At 41.6% G+C, this 6,327-nt stretch overlaps 1 non-coding gene across 1 annotated transcript; it reads left to right on the forward strand.

Moving 5' to 3' along the window:
- The first annotated feature begins 5,572 nt into the window (after nt 1–5,572).
- On the forward strand, nt 5,573–5,679 carry LOC140894126 (small nucleolar RNA R71). Its single transcript, XR_012153675.1, has one exon. It is a non-coding gene; the product is annotated as a small nucleolar RNA R71 (small nucleolar RNA).
- Nucleotides 5,680–6,327: the final 648 nt, after the last annotated feature.

A 6,327-nucleotide genomic window follows, 5' to 3' on the forward strand; every position in this document is an offset into this window, starting at 1 on the left:
GATATGAACTTCACCGAATCCTTCCACACATTAGCTTCATAGCACAACTCATTCGAAATTTCATTATAATCCGGATTGGCCTTAAAAGCCTGAAATTGGCTATCGTCTACTTCCGGAGTTTGCAATAATGCATTAATAGCAGCGGGAGTAAAAGAAACAATCTTACCCCACACGAAGGTAGTGCTATCGGTACGCTCGGCGGCGTTGGCGTAAAATTCACGGACCAAGGGGACTAATGCCGCGACAGGTTGGTGGCAAAACTCGGCCCATCCTCGAGCTACGATGCCAAGGGAGGCGGTGCGGTTTTCAGAAAGATCAATTCCTTGCTCCGGAATGGGATTCCTAGCGGCCTTGTCTTCCTCATAACGTGCCTTTGCTTCTTCAGAAATAAATTTCCCATCTATTAAGTGGGATGGGTTGGCCCTAGAGGTGGCAATCTTCTGTTTCTTTGGCACCATGTTGAGAGATGTGAGAACTCGAGTGAATTACCTGCGAAATTGAGAAAAGAAGAAGAAATTGAGAGTGAGGGAGATGGCGACTGTGAGGGAATTAGGGTTAGAGAGAAAGGAAAGAGAGAAAATAAAGAAGGGAAAAAGGAATCGGGTGTTTTAAATTTCTGATTTTGCGCGAGGCGCCCGCGCGGTAGAAAAGTGCCGCGCGGGCGCACACCCCTTTTTTCTAAAAATTTTAAGACCGAGAGTTGGGTGCGCGGGCGGCAGAAAACTGCCGCGCGAGCGCACCCCATTTTTTTCCAAAAAATTTTAAAACAGAACTCAACTCGAGAAAGACAGGAAATTAACAAAAAATTCTAACACTTGAACTAAAATGAACAAAAAAACGCGAATAAATAAAAGGGAAAGTAGAATGTAGTTCTCAATTTAAAGTCGAGAGCTTGACTTTTCACCCTCCCCAAACTAGTCTTGGTCAGTAAATGTGGTGATGACTGGCGTGGAATCCACATCACCCCCCACATAGTGTTTTAACCTTTGAGCATTGACCGTGAACGACTCGTTGCGGGCATCTTTGATCTCTATGGCCCCTGATGGATACACCCTGGTGATCTTATAGGGCCCAGACCATCTAGACTTCAGTTTCCCGGGAAATAGTCTTAACCGGGAGTTGAACAGCAACACAGCCTCTCCTTCCTTGAATTCCCGCTGACGAATACGCCTATCATGTATTCTCTTTGTCCGTTCCTTGTACGAAACCGCCATGTCATATGCATTGTCGCGGAATTCTTCCAGTTGATTGAGCTCAAACAATCTTTTTTCACCTGCAGCAGCAAATTCATAGTTTAGAGTCTTAATAGCCCAAAATGCTCTATGCTCTAATTCAACAGGTAAATGGCATGCCTTTCCAAATAATAATCTATAAGGGGAAGTGCCGATAGGGGTTTTAAATGCCGTCCTATAGGCCCATAAGGCATCATCAAGTCGAAGTGCCCAATCCTTCTGATTAGTACTCACACTTTTCTCCAGGATCTGTTTGATCTCTCGATTGGACACTTCCACTTGGCCACTGGTCTGGGGATGATATGGGGTAGATACCTTATGCTTGACACCATATTTCTTTAAAACTTTTTCAAAAAGTTTATTGCAAAAATGGGTGCCACCATCACTAATGATTGCACGGGGTGTACCAAACCGATTAAAAATATTTTTCTTCAAAAATTTTAGTACAACCTGTGCATCATTTGTTGCAAAAGCTTCAGCCTCTACCCATTTTGAAACATAATCGACTGCGACCAAAATGTATTTTTTTCGTCAAATAAGGTGGAAATGGTTCCATAAAGTCGATTCCCCAAACATCGAATATCTCACACTCAATGATATTATTCATAGGAATTTCATTTCGGTTAGAGATATTACCTGTTCGCTGACATCTATCACAAGCTAAAACATACAGGCGCGCATCCTTAAAAAGGTTGGGCCAATAGAACCCACATTCAAGTACCTTCGCTGCAGTTCTGATTGGCCCAGTATGGCCACCTACCTCACGATCATGACAATGACTGAGGATGCTTTGCATTTCTCCTTCCGCCACACATCTCCGAATCATTGAGTCAGCACATATTTTAAACAAAAATGGTTCCTCCCAAAAATAGTGCTTGACATCCGATAAAATTTTTTTCTTCTGATGGAAAGATAGATTATGTGGGAGTGTTCTTGTGACCAGAAAATTAGCAAAATGTGCATACCATGGTGAACTCTCTATGGCGAAAAGTTTTTCATCAGGGAACCAATCATCTATATCCTTTACTTCATTTTGTGCATCATCAGTAATGCATTCTAATCTAGACAGATGGTCAGCTACTACATTTTCAACACCTTTCTTATCCCTGATCTCTAAATCAAATTCTTGCAAAAGCAAGATCCAGTACCTAATCAGTCTAGGTTTTGCATCTTTCTTTGCCAACAGGTGTTTAATAGCAGAGTGATCTGTGTAGACTGTGATTTTTGAAAGCACAAGGTACGAATGAAATTTATCTAGTGCAAATACTACAGCTAGCAACTCTTTTTCACTTGTGGCATAATTGAGCTGAGCTTCATTAAGAGTCTTACTAGCGTAGTAGATGGTTCGGAATACCTTGTCTATTCGTTGGCCAAGTACCGCACCAACAGCAGAATCACTAGCATCGCACATTACTTCAAATGGAAGCTCCCAGTTCGGCGATGTCAATACTAGCGCAGTCACCAGTCTTTCTCTCAACACCTCAAAGGCCTGCAAAAAATTCGAATCAAAATCAAAAGGGGCATCTTTCATGAGCAAAGAGGACAGTGGTTTGGCAATTTTTGAAAAGTCTTTAATAAATCGCCGATAAAAACCAGCATGTCCGAGGAAACTTCTAACTCCCTTTACTGTCGTAGGTGGAGGCAGATTTTGAATAACGTGCACTTTAGCCTTGTCTACCTCGATCCCCTGCTCAGAAATTCTGTGACCTAACACTATACCTTCTGTCACCATGAAATGACACTTCTCCCAGTTAAGCACCAAATTGGTCTCCTCGCATCTCATCAACACAGAATTTAAGTTATGCAGACATGCATCAAAAGATTGACCGAAAATAGAAAAATCATCCATGAAAATTTCTAGAAAATTTTCGACCATATCATGAAAAATAGCAGTCATACATCTCTGAAAAGTAGCAGGAGCGTTACATAATCCGAAAGGCATACGTCTGTAGGCAAATGTACCATATGGGCAGGTAAAAGTCGTTTTATCCTGGTCTTTAGGTGCAATCGCTATTTGATTGTATCCTGAGTACCCATCTAAAAAACAGTAAAATTCATACCCAGCCAATCTTTCTAGCATTTGATCAATGAACGGGAGGGGAAAATGATCCTTACGGGTTGTGTCATTTAATTTTCTATAATCTATGCACACACGCCAACCCGTAACTGTCCTAGTAGGTATTAATTCATTATTCTCATTCTTTATGACAGTTATCCCCCCTTTCTTTGGTACACACTGCACTGGACTCACCCACGGACTATCAGAAATAGGATAAATGATACCTGCGTCCAACAGTTTGATCGTTTCAGCTTTCACAACTTCCTGCATCTTTGGGTTTAGTCTCCTCTGCGGTTGGACTAATGGGTTGATTCTCTCTTCCATTAAAATCTTGTGCATGCATATGGATGGATTGATTCCTTTGATATCCGCCACTTTCCAAGCAAACACACTCTTGTGTTTCTTAAGCACCTCCATTAGTTTGTCCTCCATCTCACCTGTCAAAGAAGAAGATATTATGACAGGTAACTTATCGTTCTCACCTAAAAACATGTATTTAAGATGAATGGGTAATGGTTTCAATTCCACAGTAGGTGGTTCCTCAATGCTTGGTTTCTGAAGAACTAAATCCTTCCGGTCACCAAAGTCTTCAAGTCTAAGCTTTCCACCTCTTCTCCATGACTGGTTGTCATTCAAGTATGCGGTCATCTCTTCTACTCCGTCACTGAGGTCGCCCAACTGTTCAGATACAAGTGCAGCCTCTAACGGTTCCTGAAAATTATCCTGCACATAATCAAATAAGAGTGAGTCTACTACATCTAACTGAAAACATTCTTCATTATTCTGAGAAAATTTCAAAGCATTAAAAACGTCAACAGAAATTTTCTCCTCTCCCACTCTCAACAACAGCTCTCCCTTCTGGACATCTATAAGTGCTTTTCCTGTTGCCAGAAAAGGTCTTCCCAAGATGAGTGGCATGTCTAGATCTTCTTCCATATCTAACACCACGAAGTCCACGGGGAAGATGAATTTGTCCACTTTCACAAGCACGTCCTCGATAATCCCCTGTGGGTATTTGATGGACCTGTCCGCCAGTTGTAAAGACATTCTGGTGGACTTTGGTTCTCCCAAGCTCAGTTTCCTGAAAACAGAGTAAGGCATTAAATTTATACTTGCACCCAAATCACACAAAGCCTTATGAAACTGAACATCATTAATTACACAAGGGATAGAGAAACTCCCTGGATCCTTTTTCTTTTGTGGGATTTTGTTCTGCACCAGTGCCGAGAAATTTTTTGTCAGACTTATCATTGCATGCTCCTCAAATTTCCTCTTGTTAGAGAGGATTTACTTCAAGAATTTCGCATAGCTTGGCATTTGCATCAGTGCATCGGCGAAGGGTATATTGATGTTCAATTTCTTGAACACTTCTAAAAATTTACCAAACTGAGAGTCTAGCTTGGCCTTCTTAAGAGCTGCAGGAAAAGGTGGTGGCACAACAATTTTTGATTGTGAAGTGGGTGGGGGTGTTGAGATAGATGACTTACCTGAAGTTTTTTTTGATGTACCCATTTTGGGCTCTTTCTCGTTTTTTTGTTCAGGCTCGACCGTCTTTCCACTCCTTAATTCAATTGCTTTCACCTGTTCCTTCGGATTCTTCTCAGTGTCGCTTGGCAAAGTACCCTGATCTCTGCTGGAAATTGATTTGGCCAATTGAATTATTTGATTCTCCAGATTTTTGATTGATGCATCTTGATTCTGCATACGGGTTTCAGTAGATGATATAAATTTCTGCATCATCTGCTCCAAGCTTGATTTCTCCTCTTGAGGATGCCTGCTGTAATTCTGATTTCCATATGGCTTATTATTCTGTCCACCCCATGAAAAATTCGGATGTTGTCTCCACCCTGGATTGTATGAATTCGAAAATGGGTCATTCCTGGGGCGATTCTGATTTCCCATGTGGCTTGCCATAACTCCCTCCGGTTGAGAGAATGTTTGACAGTCTTTCGTGAAATGCTCTGCACCGCATTTTTCACACCATACTTCTTGCACTCGCATTGCCGAATATCCTACACTCAGTTCCTCGATCCTTTTGTTCATGACTTCAAGTTGAGCAGCCACAGATGTGAATGCTTCAACTTGATGAATTCCAGTTGATTTCCGGGCCCCACTCCTTTCAGATTGAGGATGATAGCTACTGGTTTCCATTTCCTTGATTAATTCATAACCATCCTCCGACGACTTTCGCAGTAAATTCCCACCTGCAGCTGCATCTAACATGGTACGATTTGAATGAGAAAGTCCATAGTAAAAAGTTTGTACCACAAGACCGTCTGGTAATTGGTGGTGTGGACATCTCCTCAGTAGATCCTTGTAGCGTTCTCATGCTTCATAAAATGTTTCCTGTTCACCTTGGGAAAAATTTGTGATGTCTGCTCTCAGCTTCATTGACTTCGATGGTGGGAAGTATTTGGTGAGGAAAGCTTTAGCCAGATCATCCCAAGTTATGATGGAACCTGCAGGTAAATTCGTTAGCCATGCTTTCGACTTGTCTCGTAGTGAAAAAGGGAATAAACGCAAACGAATAGCGTCATCTGAAACTCCCTGTATCTTGAATGTATCACAAATTTCTAAAAAATTTGTGAGATGCACATAGGGTTCATCAATGACACTTCCACCAAATTGAAGCGTGTTCTGAACCATTTGAAGAATCGCTGGCTTTATCTCAAAGTGATTCGCTGCTACAGTTGGCCGGATAATGCTTGGTCGAGCACCTTCAATATTTGGTAAGGCAAGATCCATCATGGATCTGTAAACTGGTGGTTCTTGTTCGTGTTCTCCTTCCATTTCTTGCTGCTGTTGCCTTCTTCTTCTGTGAAAGGTTCTGTCGATTTCTGGATCAAAAGGCAATAGTACTTCAGGTGAGTGTTGCATGTACTGCAAGAGAATCCTGCAGTCCACAGATGGAAAAGAATGATTGAAATTGTAATAGAGAAAAATCAAATCAAACAAATTAAAATCTATTTAGTCCCCGGCAACGGCGCCAAAAACTTGATCGAGCAAATACTACCACAAAAAATCAACGTAAATATA

The sequence above is a fragment of the Henckelia pumila genome, chromosome 3 (assembly GCF_033568475.1).
Source record: "Henckelia pumila isolate YLH828 chromosome 3, ASM3356847v2, whole genome shotgun sequence".
Taxonomy (NCBI): domain Eukaryota; kingdom Viridiplantae; phylum Streptophyta; class Magnoliopsida; order Lamiales; family Gesneriaceae; genus Henckelia; species Henckelia pumila.